This window comes from Eubalaena glacialis, chromosome 6 (genome assembly GCF_028564815.1).
Source record: "Eubalaena glacialis isolate mEubGla1 chromosome 6, mEubGla1.1.hap2.+ XY, whole genome shotgun sequence".
NCBI classification, from domain to species: Eukaryota; Metazoa; Chordata; class Mammalia; order Artiodactyla; family Balaenidae; genus Eubalaena; species Eubalaena glacialis.
The window spans coordinates 16,711,844-16,726,467 of NC_083721.1; the positions used below are offsets into that span (position 1 = coordinate 16,711,844).

Consider the following 14,624-nt stretch of genomic DNA (forward strand, 5'->3'; position numbering starts at 1 on the left):
GGGTTCCCTCCCTGTTGGTTGATTGGCCTGAGGCCACCCAACACTGGAGCCTACCTGGGGTCTTTGGTCGGGCTAATGACAGACTCTGGGAGGTCTCACTCCAAGGAGTAGTTCCCAGAACTTCTGCTGCCAGTGTCCTTGTCCCCATGGTGAGCCACAGCCCCCCACCCTCCTGCCTCTGTAGGAGACCCTCCAACACTAGCAGGTTGGTCTAGTTCAGTCTTCCCTGGGGTCACTGCTCCTTCCCCTGAGTCCTGATGCACACACTACTTTGTGTGTGTCCTCCAAGAATGGAGTCTCTGTATCCCCCAGTCCTGTCGAAGTCCTGCAATCCATTCCCACTAGGCTTCAATGTCTGATTCTCTATGAATTCCTCCTCCCGTTGCTGGACCCCCAGGTTGGGAAGCCTGACGTGGAGCTCAGAACCTTCACTCCAGTGGGTGAACTTCTGTGGTATAAGTGTTCTCCAGTCTGTGAGTCACCCACCCACCAGTTATGGGATTTGATTTTACCATGATTGTGCCCCTCCTACCGTGTCATTATGGCTTCTCCTTTGTCTTTGGATGTGGGATATCTTTTTTTGGTGAGTTCCAGTGTCTTCCTGTTGATGATTGTCCAGCAGCTAGTTGTGATTCTGGTGTTCTCGCAAGAGGGAGTGAGAGCACGTCCTTCTACTCCGCCATCTTGGTTCCTCTCCTCCTCACTTTTCTTTTTAACAGTTCCCCAAATAATAGCAATAGCAAAAGTGATGGAGAAAGCAGATTACAGAGTTCTAGAATTTCGAAGATAGGAATGTGAAAACTATTAAACTGAAAATGCTTTCTTCTGGCAGATCAGACCATTGTTGTATGTTGTATGATCAGGCTGTTGTTGTATGCTCGTTGAGTTCTGGGGCTCACTGAGGTTGAGCCTTGGAGAAAAAAAAAAACACAGGAAAGATAAACTAATTCCTCAAAAGGGAAGTTCTCTCTCTTTTGACATTAGGGGGGCAAAAGAGGGTGAGGTAAGAAATAAGGAATTTTAAAGAATCCTTCTCTGTCTAGAAATTTTAGGTTCCCAAATAGTCCATGAACTAATTAAACATTTACTGAACCATAAAAGAAAAGCTAAGATATATTCCCTCAAGTATAAATTTTTTATTTTATTAATTAGTTTCATGTGTACAACATAGTGATTTAATATTTTTATAGATTATACTCCATTTAAAGTTTTTATAAAATATTGGCTTTACTCCCTGTACTGTGTAATATATCATTGTAGTTTTGGCTATTTGGGGTCTTTTGTAGTTCCATATAAATGTTAGAATTAATTTCTCTAGTTCTGTGAAAAATGTCATGGGTATTTCAATTGAGATTGCATTAAATCTAGATTATTTTGGGCAGTATGGATATTTTAATAATATTAATTCTTCCAATTCATGTTCATGGGATATCTTTCTATTTCTTTATATTATCTTCAATTTCCTTGATCAATGTTTTGTAGTTTTCCGAGCGTAGATCTTTCACTCCTTGGTTAAGTTCATTCCTAGATATTTTATTTTTTTTGATGTGACTTTAAATGGGATTGTTTTCTTGCTTTCTCTTTCTGATGGTTCATGTTTAGTCTGTGGAAAAGCAACACATTTCTGTATACTAATCTTGTGACCTGAAATTTTACTGAGTTCATTTATTAGTTCTAATAGTTTTTTGGCAGAGACTTTAGGTATACTATATATAGTATCATGTCATCTGTAAATAGTGACAGTTTTACTTCTTCCCTTCCAATTTGGATTCCTTTTATTTCTTTTTCTTGTTTGATTGCTGTGTCTAGGACTTCCAAAACTGTGTTAAATAGAAGTGACAAGAGAGGGCATTTTTGCCTTGTTCCTGATTTTAGAGAAAAAGCTTTCAGCTTTTCACCATTGAGTATGACGTTATCTGTGGGTTTGACATATACGACCTTTATTATGTTGAGATATATTTCCTGTACACCAACTTTGATAAGAGTTTTTATCATGAATGGGTATTGAATTTTGTCAAATCCTTTTTCTCTGTTTATTGAGGTGATCATATGATTTTTATCCTTCATTTTGTTGATGTGGTGTATAGTATTGATTGATTTGCAGATATTGAACTATGCTTGCATCCCTGGAATAAATCCCACTTGATCTTGGTGTATGATCTTTTTAATATTTTGTTGAATTCAGTTTGCTAATATTTTGTTGAGGATTTTTGCATTTATATTCATCAGAGATATTGGCCTCTAATATTCTTCTTTTTATAGAATCTTTGTCTTGTTTTGATATCAGCATAATGATGGCCTTGTAGGATGATTTTGGCAATTTATTCATCCCAATTTATTAATTTCTTCTAGCTTGCCCAATATGTTCATATATAACTGTTTGTAGTATTCTCTTATGATTTTTTGTATCTCTGTGATATTGATTATTGCAATTTCTTTGGTTTATTTTCTTATTTTGTTTATTTGTGTCCTCTCTATTTTTTCCTGGTGAACCTGGCTAAACACATCAATTCTGTTTATCTTTTCAAAAAACCAGCTCTTGGTTTCATTGATTATTTTCTGTTATTTTTTGGTCTCTATTTTATTTACTTCCTCTCTGATCTTTATTATTTTCTTCCTTCTGCTGACTTTGGATTTTGTTCTTCTTTTTCTAACTCCTTTAGATGGTATGTTAGATTGTTTGTTTGAGATTTTTCTTGTTTCTTGACATAGGCCTCTATTGTTATAAACTTCCCTCTGAGAACTGCTTTTACTGTGAACCACAGATTTTGGAAGTTGTGTTTTTACTTTCATTTGTCTTGAGGTATTTTCTGATTTCCTTTTAGTTTTCATCATTGATCCATTGGTTTTCTTCAGTAGCATATTGTTTAATATCCACGTGTTTGTGTTTTCCCCATTTTTCTTCCTGAAATTGATTTCTAGTTTCATGACTTTATGGTCAGAAAAGATGCTTAATATAATTTCTATCTTCTTAAATTTGTTGAGACTTGTTTTGTGGCCTGGAATGTGATCTACCCTGGAGAAAACTTTCTGTATGCACTTGAAAGGAATGTGTATTCTGCTGTTTTTGGATGGAATGTCCCACAGTTATCTATTAAGTCCAACTGGTCTAATATGTCATTTAAGGCCACTGTTTCCTTATTGATTTTCTTTCTGGATAATCGGTCCACTGATGTAAGTGGGGTGTTAAAGTCCCCTACTAATATTGCATTACAGTCAACTTTCCCTCAATTTCTCCCTTTATATCTGTTAATATTTGCTTTGTATATTTAGGTGCTCTTTTATTAGATGCATATATATTAATGAGTATTATATCCTCTTCTTGTATTTACCCTTTATCATTATATAATGCCCTTCTTTGTTATATATTTCTTCTCTTGTTACAGATTTCATTTTAAAGTTCATTCGTCTGGTGTGAGTATTGCTAGCCCAGTTTTCTTTTCATTTACATTTTCATGGAATACCTTTTCATATCACCTGACTTTCAGTTTGTGTGTGCCTTTAGCTCTCAAGTGAGTCTCTTGTAAGTAGCATATAGATGGGTCTTTTTTTTTTTTAATCCAATCAGCCACCCTATGCCTTTTGATTGGAGCATTTAGTGCACTGACTTTTTTTATTGAATTACAGTTGATGTGTAATAAGTTACAGGGTACAACATAATGATTCATAATTTTTAAAGGTTATATTCCATTTATTGTTATTATAAAATATTGGCTATATTCCCCATGTTGTAAAATACTTCCTTGTAACTTATACCTAACAGTTTGCACCTCTTAATCTGCTACCCTTATATCGCCCCTCCCCCTTCCTTCTCCCCACTGGTAACTACTAACTTGTTCTCAATATCTGTGAGTCTGTTTCTTTTTGTTATATTCACTAGTTTGTTGTATTTTTTAGATTCCACATATGTGTTATCATACAGTATTTTTCTTTCTCTGTCTGACTTATTTCACTTAGCATAATGCCTTCCAAGTCCATCCATGTTGCTGCAAATGGCAAAATTTCATTTCTTTTTATGGCTGAGTAGTATTCCATTATATATATATATACCACATCTTCTTTATCCATTCATTTGTTGATGGACACTTAGGTTGATTCCATATCTGAGCAATCTTAAATAGTGCTGCTATGAACATTGGGATGCATGTATTTTTCAAATTTGTGTTTTTGTTTTTTTCAGATGTATACCCAGGGGTGGAATTGCTGGGTCATTCATATGGAGTCCATTGACATTTAAAGTGATTCATAGGTACGTACTTATTGTTATTTTCTTACTTGTTTTCTGGTTGTTTTTGTAGTTCTTCTCAGTTCCTTTTTTCTTCTTTTAGTCTCTTCCCCTGTTTGATGGTTTTCTTTAGTGATACGATTGTATTGCTTTCTCTTTTGTTTTTGTGTATCTGTTGTAGTTTTTTGATTTGTGGTTACCATGGGGTTCATATATGTTGATTTATAATTATATATACTTATTTTAGACTGATAGTCATTTAAGTTCAAACATGTTCTAAAAGATCTACATTTTTTAGTCCCCCCCCCCCGCATTTTGTGTTTTTGATGTCATATTTCACACCTTCATGTTTATCCCTTAACTGTTTATTCTAGTATAGTTGATTTTTGCAATTTTTGCTTTTACTAGTGGGATTTTTTTTTCTTTCCTATAAATTCTTATTTATTGTAGCTTTTTCTCTTCTATTAGGGAAGAACCTTTAACATTTCTTTTGGGGTCAGTTTAGTATTGATGAACTCTTTTAGTTTTTGCTTGTCTGAGGAGTTCTTTATTGTCCCTCAATTGTGAATGATAACCTTGCTGGGTAGAGTATCCCAGGTTGTAGGTTTTTCCCTTTCATCCCTTTAATTATATCATGCCACTCCCTTCTGGCCTGCAAAGTGTTTGCAGAAAAATCAGCTGATAGCCTTATGGGGGTTCCCATGTTACTCTTTGTCTTTCTCTTGCTGCCTTTAGAATTCTCTATTTTTAATTTTTGCCATTTTTATTATTATATATCTTGGTGTGGGTCTGTTTGGGTTTATCTTGTTTTTGACTCTCTGTACTTTCTGTATCTGGATATACCTCTTTTCTTCTTCAGGCTTGGGAAGTTTTCAGCCATAATTTAATCAAATATATTTTTGGCCCCTTTCTCTCTCTCTTCTCCTTCTGAGATCCCTATCATGTGAATATTAGTATGTTTGATATTGCCTCAGAGGTCCCTTAAACTATCCACATTAAAAAAAAAAAAAAAAAACTGTTTTTTCTTTTTGCTGGTCTGATTGGTTGATTTCCACTATTCTATCTTCCAGACTGCTTATGCATTTTTCTATATCACCTAGTCTGCTGTTAATTTCTTCTAGAGTATTATTCATTTCAGTTATTGTGTTTTTTAGTTCTGTTTCTTTTTCGTATTTTCTAGTTCCTTGTTAAAGTTCTCACTGTGTTCATTTATTCTTTTCCCAAGTTCAGTTAGCATTTTTATTACTACTGCTTTGAACTCTTTATTTAGTAATTATTTATCTCTGTTTCATTAGGGTTTTTTTCAGGTTTTTTTCCCTCATTCTCTTGTTTGAAACATTCTTCTATCTTCTCAGTTGTTTAAATTTCTTTGCCTCTATGAAATTAGGTGAAAGAGTTACCTGTCCTGGTCTTGAAGGGGTGTACTTTATGGGAGCGTCCCTATGTGGTCTGTATGTGGCCAGTGACTTTGGTGGGAGAGCAGGATCTTAAGTGAGCATGGGTCATGTCTTATCCTTGGGTGTGCTGACAGCTGCCGTCTTGATGTGAGGTAGGGCTAGAGCCAGATCCAGGTGTGAACTGAGGCTTATCCTGTGCTCAGTGACAGTCACCACCTTATGAGGTGGTTGGGGCCCAAAGGGTTGGAGCAAAAGTCCTGAGGGTTGGGTCCAAGCTGGTTTCATTTCCTCTATGTATATGTGTACCCTCTTTGGGAATGGCAGCGTCCAGCCTAGTGGAAAGCAATGCTGGAGCAAGAGAGGCTGGAACAGGCATCTGGTGTGAGCTGGGTTGCAGGCTGGTGTGGTCCCAACGAGCCGGTCAGTGCTTCAGGCAGTTTTCAATCTGCTTCCACCATGCTGTTCCTGGGAGTGAGCAAGCATGTACATACACTCTTGCATGTATGAAAAGAGTCTCACTTTCTTATAGTTGTTTTCAAACCAGCTAAGTGGACTCCTTTTCCCAGTGTTAAACCCCATGGCTGTGGTGCCCAATATGTGGCTTGAACTCTTCACTCCCCAGGGAGGATCTCTGAGCCTGTGATAGCCACCCCCAACTTCCACGGATGTGGGTCTCAATGTGATTGCTTCTTTAGCCTTCTTACTTGACTCCACGTGGATCTTTCTTTACAGCCTTCGTTGTAGAAGAGCTTTCCTGCCAGTCTTGTTTCTAGTGAGAGTTGCTCCACATGTAGATGTATTTTTGATGTGTTTTTGGGGGAGGTGAGCTCACCATCTTTCCACTCTGCTATCTTGATCTTCCTCCTCCTTCAAGCAGTTTAGAAACATCACTTCACAATATAGGACAATATATAATGAAGCATAAATGTGTGGGATTCATTGTAAATATATGGTGAATTCTCTGCAGAAATGAGAGGAGGAACAAATCATTATTTATTGCAAAAATAATGTTGAACAGGAAACCACCCCAAAACTTAGTAGCTCAAAACAAAAATTATTAGTTCTCAGAAATTTACAGTTTGGCTGGGTATCTTTTAATCTAGGCCAAATACATCTGCCTTTGGCTGGGCTTATACAAATGGTGGGCCAGCTGATTGAGGATGGCCTCAGCCGGAAGAACATAGCTCTATTCCATGTGTTCTCTCATCCTTTAGCCTCCTTTCTGAGCTTGTTCTAAAAGGAATTTCTCTATTTCAGCCACTGTCAAACTTTTTGATTTCAGGAACCCTTCATATTCTTAAAATTATTGAAGATCCCAAAGACCTTTGATTTAGGTTGGTTATAGCTATCAATATTTACTGTATTATAAATTAAAATGGAAAAATTAAAAATCTTTATTACTACATTACAAATAACAGTAATAAAATAAAAAGCAATAATAAAAAATTTTAACATAAATGACATATATTTGTGAAAAATAACTATATTATTCAAAATAGAACATTGAGAAAGTGGCATTATTTTAAATTTTTCACAAATCTTTTTATTGTCTGGATTAATAGAAGTTAAACTCTCTTATCTACATCTGCATTGAATCTATTATGTTATGACTCTATGCAGATCTTTAGATGGAAGAGGGAGGAAATTGTAGACTCTCTAAAAGGGTCTTGGGGACCCCTAGGATTCCTTGGGCCATACTTGGAGAACTGCTCTATTCAAGTTCTCCATAGAATTTATCATGGCAATCTTTGGAAAAAGAATTAAAAATGCAAAAAGAACATATAACAAATTGTGATTTTTTCTCCCCAAACTGGCTATTCACGGTGAATGTTTAAAAAAAAAAAAAAAAAGGTTTCCTCTAATTTGCTGTAACAAGAACAAAAAAAAATCTATGATTTTTGGGCCAGTGCCCCAAATCACTTAGTCATCATGCCAAAAATGCAACAAATAAGAATTTTAATCATGGGAAAAAGTTTCAAAAGATCTGACTAAATGCCTAGGTTGAATTTGATAAAACTGTGATCTTAACTTCCATATACCATGCTTTATTGAAGGGATATTTTTTTCACCATTCAAAAAATTCCAGCCAATTTCATTGAGATTCTTCATGTTCCAGAAACTTCCTCAAAGCTGACCTTTCATTCTCTGGTGACCTGGGCAAGAATTTCTCAGAAATCAAAAGCCTGACTGCTCAGTCAGATTGGGAGTGGCATTTCCTAACATTTTGATTGGAAAAGAAAATCTGAGTTCTAACAAATTCATTTCAAAAAGAATGAGCTGAAGTTTCTTTGCCTAATGCCATTTACAAAGCTCATTACAAATTCTTAAACTAATGCAGTTGATGAAGAAAGTGAATTATTAGTTCTGGTTTTAAAATTCCATTACAGTATCCATATCTTTCTGTTCCACTTCAAAAAGTAGATTATGATATTAGTATGCAGCCCAACCCTTATTTTAATTACAGATTATAGAATAAATGAATTTAAATAACAAGTATCTTAAAATCCAATTTTAAAGCATAGAAAATTTTAAAATTAAAAAAACACACAGAAGGAAAGATAATCACATACAATCTTACACAAAAGCTACCACTGTTACCAGTTGATTTTTCCCCCCAATATTATTTAATTTTTGCTGGCATCATTAATACAAAGTTATTTTACATTAATTTTACACCTTTCCTTTTTACTTAAAATACATGATGGGCTTTTTTCCCTTTCCTCTGTGATTAACCACAGAGACAGTTTAAAAAAAAAACCCAAAAAACATATAGCCTACTTACTAAGAGGAGTTCTATCTTTATATGTAAACAATGACTTGTAAAAGGCATTAAAAGTGACCTCAGAGGGAGAGAGATGAACAGTCCCTAGGAAGCCTTAGATCCTCCCAGGCAGCGATGGCTGTGCGTTTCCTTCCTATTACCCTTGAGAGGGACGTGTGGTTTGTGCAGTCCTCCGGGTTGACCCCTCCTGGGAGAATAATTCTGTCATTTCCATTAGGAAGATGATTTATTGAGGGCAGTTCCTTTTTAGGACTGGACAGGAAAATCACCCTTGCAACCTGATGATGCTTATTTCCTCTGCAAAGCCCTTCAATGACGAGGTCGTAGCAATTACGTTGGCCTTAAACGGAATCACAGGCACCTCTCTAATTCCTTCTGTAATCTTATCTGGTAACACAAAGGTAACCACTGTGTCCTCGTGGTTTGGGATGGATGTAAAGCAGGGAATGTAGCTCCCAGATTTCTCACAAGAGAACATCCAGCCCAGTAACAGATATGCCCTAAGGTCATGCTGGAGAAGCCGGATGCTGGACGGTGGGTATTACAATTGCACATGCCCTTGTAAACGTGAATATGATTGCAGCTGGAAAATAATTTTCTATCAAGGCACATGGCAAGACATTTTGCTTCCATCTATTGATATCCCTTTGTTTCTCATTGAACCTCAGGGAACTCAATGATTCAGTCCCCGTTTTTCAAAAACTGTTCCTTTAAGTACAGTTAAAGGATGCCCCTCTGCATCCCAGTAGAGGGCAGTTTCCTCAAGCCTACAGTAGTACATCATTGCTAAGCTCCCCTCACTTCTCAGGTGTGGTTGTTCACACCTTGTCCTGGAGAAAAGTAAACTTGTAGTCAGGTTACATGATTACACTGGCTACACGGCAGCTTGCGTTGTGCTAAACTGGTCATTCACGCAGATACTTCCTTTAAAAAATAAACGTGAATGCAGTTGTGGTTGTGAGGAGTGAGTGCCACAGGGAGAGTAAAGAGATCTGGGTCCTGGTCTTGGATTTGTCACTAAATAGCTATGTGATGTTAAGCAAGTCACTTTAGTTCAATTCTGCATCTGCAATGAGGCGTTTTGAACAGTATGACCTAAAAATTTTAGATACAGGAGAATTTTCCTATAATATCTTTAAAGCCCCAATAAAAATATATTTCAAGGCTGAGAGTTTGAAGTTAAAGAAATGGCACTATATATTAAGTAACATTAAATCAAATAGTTTAACTGATTCACAATATCAACTTTATAGATTGTCACCAGTCTATGGGAGTCAGACTAAATCATCTTTAATCTTAGGAAAATTCAACAGGGCATGACATTTGGGAGTGAGAACTGATTTCTGACCCCGCATTGGCTTCTCCCTAGCTGTCAGACTTTGGGTGAATTACCTTAACTTTCTGATTCTCAGTTTTCTCATGAGCAAGATGAGTGGGGTGGGCTAGATCAACATTTGCCCAAAGAGGACCAGTAGTTGAATAAGTTTGGGGAAAGATAAGCAGGGGTCTCTACTGCAGCAAGTCTTGAACCCTTTCCACAGGGTCATCTAACACTTATTTACTGGGAGCCCTTTCCCAGAGTGACAGTCGGAACATTGAACAACTGGTCAGCCTGTCACTGACCCATCAGAATGAATTCTGGCAGCTCTGAATCCACTCTGGAGGCCCCCAGTGGCATCTGCCAATCGTTGCTGGGTCCTGGGAAGGCCTAGAGAGAAGCTGGATTACCAGGGAGAGTGGGCCCTGGTCCAATGGCTGTTTATTAGTCTCTATGGAAATATGTCAGTATTTTCACAACTGACATGGCACCATAGTAAGTACACACTATCACATCTGCACTGCTCTAGGGTGAAGTGGTCTCTCTAACTTTGTCTCTCAAAACATGATGGCTGGACAAGCAGCAGGAGCAGCCCCTGGGAGCTGCTTAAAGAGGCAAATTCCTGGGTTCCACTTGAGATCTGCCAAATCCAAATCTGCATTTTGACACGATCCCCAGGTCATCAGTGTGCACCTTACAATTTTGGAAGTGATGTTATACAAAATAGGCCTCAATTACTTACAATGCACAGGGATTTTGGCTGGTGCCCACAGACAATCACCAAAGAGTACCGGTTTTCACTGAGAAGAAAAAGATAAATAGTTTCTGCTGAATCAGAGGACTCCTTTCCCTGCTGGATGCCAGGCACTGAGAGCATGCCTATTTTTTAGTTTCCTCTGCTCTCCCTGGTGACTGTATACCGTTGGCTGCTCCTCTGTTTCCCTGTGGTTATTATTAACCAGGCAAACACTCCCGAATCTTTCCTTCTTATAATTAGATGAGTTCTAGGTGGGTTCTTGATGGGCTCAAAGCTCTATCTTCTCAAATTCTAACTCTAGGAACCGACTCTCCTTAGCTGGCTTTGGGATGATGGCCAAGCCATTTAACCCTCACGGATTTTAGTCCTCTTAATTGTAAAATGGCCTCAAAGGCCTTTTCCTCTCAGGCAGGGATGGCTATGTCATTTTCAGGACACGATTGAAAGTGAAAATGCAGGGTCCCTCTTTCAAAAAGAAAATTTACAAAGTTCAGTTGAAAGAGTAAAATATACAGCTTTTTCCTTAAAAAAATTCTGTTACTTATAAAATGAAATAGGAGTAATAGTGATAAATGTATAACAGCATAAACTTGCAAATACAAAATACAGTATTTCTGTGCCAGAATAAAATAATAATACTACATCTTTTCCATCAAATGTGATGATCTTTAAATTTCCCTTCCGAAGCCTGCAGATAACTGTTTTGCAATGTTGCAGCCGTTTTCAAAACCAGAGGCTCTAAACTCTGACAAATCTAATAGCTCCCTGATTTGTCTTATTGCAATGTCCACTTTGACTTTGTAATAATTTACTGACACAGTTTATTGCTTGTGTACTGGAAGTTTCTGTCCCTGTGCTAGTCCAGAGAGTTAATAGTTGTGCAGATGCTGTGAGGATGAGCTCCAGGCAGGTCAGACCAGCTGCTTTCCCACTGAGGGTCCTTCCCCCATGGGAGGCCCTCCTTTCCTCCAGGGCTGCAGCCGCTGCTGTCACTGCTGCTATTGCTGCCACTGTCAATGCCAATGTGGGTCCCGATCTTAGCACGGCTGCTCCTGGAGGCCCTGAGGAGGCCAGAGCTACCCCAGGTGTGCACAGTGATTAGCCAGGCCAGACGCTCCACACTGCCCACCTCCAGCTGTGACGGGCTGAGCTCACCTCCTAAGCCCACACATGTGCTGGCTGCCTCCCAGTGGGTTATATCTCCTCTGCTCATGTACATGCTTCATGGTCCCAGTGGGTCAGCTTACACAACTCAGGTTCAAAGTTTGGATTATTAATAATTTCAAGAAGGCAATAGCAGTTCATTAAACCAAGTGCTGGGCCTCTTCTGAGAGTGAGACTCTGTGTAACTACACAGGTGTAACACCCATGAAGGCCGTCATGCTGGAAGGTGTGATGGAAATTATGCTTCCAACTTGGATCTGTATCATTATTTTTTTAAACATCTTTATTGGAGTATAATTGCTTTACAATAGTGTGTTAGTTTCTGCTGTATAACAAAGTGAATCAGCTATACGTGTACATATATCCCCATATCTCCTCCCTCTTGTGTCTCCCTCCCACCTTCCCTATCCCACCCCAAAGGGAATCCTCTGTATCATCATTGATTCAAACAAGCCATTCATTATTTATTTTATTTTTTGGGGGGGAGTGCTGCACCACATGGCACGCGGGATCTTAGTTCCCCCACCAGGGATCGAACCCGTGACCTCCTCATTGGAAGAGCAGAGTCTTAACCGCTAGACCACCAGGGAAGTCCCGTACTCTTTATTAATGTACCATGTTTATAACCTTTCTTATGGAGCCATTGATATTCACAATGATGGATTCAAATGAAACATTTAAGAAATTGTTTTTGCCATTAGAAATTTATTCCAAAGGAAAAATTAATAAAATTAATTTAATTTTAATTAATAAAATTAAAAATCCATGATCTGCAGAATATATTAATTTCTTGATTAAGCAGGTAGTTTTCTGTAGGAGGTTAAAGACACTTAATATATTTAAACTCAGGCTAATTTTCTTTGTGAATCTGGAAGTCTGAACCAGGCCTTTAATGAATAGTGAATGAATGAATAAAAGTCTTCTTGAGGAAAATGTGGAGAAAACCTAAGTTCAAGGAAGTTAGAAATTGGGTCAGATGTTCTAGAATGGTGATTTTCAAACTATATTTTGCATTGGGAATCACTTTGGGAGCTCAAGAAAAAGGCAAATACCCATGTCTCTGCTCCCCAGAGAGTTCTTATGGACCAGGTCTGGGGTGAGACCCTGGGATTTGTATATTTAATAAGGATGCCAGGTGATTCTGACTCAGGTGGTCAGTGTACCAGGAAATTCAATGTTTTAAGTCAGCATAGGGGTTCTGGATTTTATCCCCTAGCAAAACCAGACCAAGAAATTAATGGGATTGGGCAGACCATGATGGATAGGGCAAGAATTTTCCTGCCTGGCTCTGAACTAAAAGAGTACCTACCCCTTTAGTTATTTTTATCTCCAGATATTGATATTTTTATGGCCTTCCACTTTTATCTAGGAGCTTGAATTCATCAGAAAAGGTATCTGGGAAGTGGGCTATGCTTTTGGAAGACATATGCTTAAATCGGGTAATGGTGTGAGAAAGAGGTGAAAGGAAAGAAGAATGAGGAGAAGAAAGGAGGAGAAATGAAACTCAAAGATTGGAAGAAAACATTAATTCCATTATGTATATTTATTGTATGTCTGTTTTGTTACAAGGACTATATTAGACCCTGGGGAATTATAAATTGAAAAGACCCAGTTCTTAGAAGAAGGTGCCCATGTTATTTTCCTTCCCAGCAATTCTGTCTACTCACCCCCACTCCCATCTTACTGTCCTTCTCCTTCCCCATCTTAAGAGAATCAAGATTAATGAAGGAGAGAGGAAGAAGATGAAACAAGGGCAACGAAAAATTCTGTACAAGTTGTTCTTGCCTGTTGTTGTATCTCATCCAAGTTCAAACATTTTTGTATTTCCATTTTTATTTTGAGCTACCAGGAAAGAGGTGAATTTCTACATCTCTGCCTTCATCTGGACTCTATTTAGTTGCTACAAATTGATATTTTCTGATTTGAATAAAGCACATATAACTGTTATCATCTTATAAGTTCACAATTTTAGTTTGAACTTCCTGTTTAGTTGATGGTTTCTAGACAGTTAAATATGTTTAATTTTCTGAGCTTTTCTTTCTATTGAAATGATTTGTAACATGGATAACTATTTTAGTGGACTCTAGGGGCTAAAAAGAAAAAAAAAGATTAAGGAATGAAGTATTGCTGTTTATATAATAGGATGACTTTTCTTGAACATTTCGAGAACTTTAGATTTCACTGAGTTTCCATTTCTGGTGAAATATCTGAACACTAATATCTGAGTTTTCAGGCAAGCCACAGCTTAACTCTATTGCCATATTTATCTAAAATTGATTTTTCAACTATTTATAGTTGAAAGCTAATTTAAGGAATAATGCTTGAAATAAGTTTCATTTAGTGGGTTATATATATATATACCTTTACTATAAAAAACTTTATAAAATTACCATTTGATCTAGACTAAAATTTATCGGTCAACATGGTACTCTATTTAAAGGGCTTTTAGGACAAATATTTACCATATTTGTGAAATTTCTTTATAATAAGGTACACAAGTACCTTATGAAGGATTCATCTGAGATTCCCGAATATGTGTACATATATATTTTAAGGTGGGATCCGGAGAGACTGAAATGGGTCTGTTGAACCACAAGATCTCATTGTTGGTGATGTTTATCTTCATGGCTCCAACTTCTAGCACGACACCCCAACATGTTTATTAAATAAACTTTTATGTCCCTTTGATTTAATATTGAGTATATTTTGAATTTGATACTAAAATTGAGCTAAGAGGCACTTCCAGGCCTCCCAGCAAAAGGCTAGATGTTGCCAAAGTTCTTCAGAACACTGCCGGAGTGTTAGCATTGTGTTCACAGCTCACCCAGGGTGTTTGCAGAAAGGCAAAGATATAGAGCTTTGAGGAAATTATCTGGGTAATTCATGGAAAAACAACAACAAGGAACAATGATATTGAGGAAAAGAAAGGTTAGGGCCTGAATTAATTAGTCTATATGTAATTTATTTAATTTAGTGATTAT

General features: G+C 37.4%; 1 long non-coding RNA gene across 1 annotated transcript in view; it reads left to right on the top strand.

Annotated features, from left to right (window-relative positions):
• LOC133093186 (uncharacterized) overlaps positions 1 to 14,624 on the top strand; it is a 121,966-nt gene that overhangs the window by 91,713 nt on the left and 15,629 nt on the right. Inside the window, exon 3 of the long non-coding RNA XR_009701248.1 lies at positions 4,181 to 4,249. This is a non-coding gene — a long non-coding RNA (uncharacterized LOC133093186). The remainder of the gene's footprint in view (positions 1 to 4,180; positions 4,250 to 14,624) is intronic.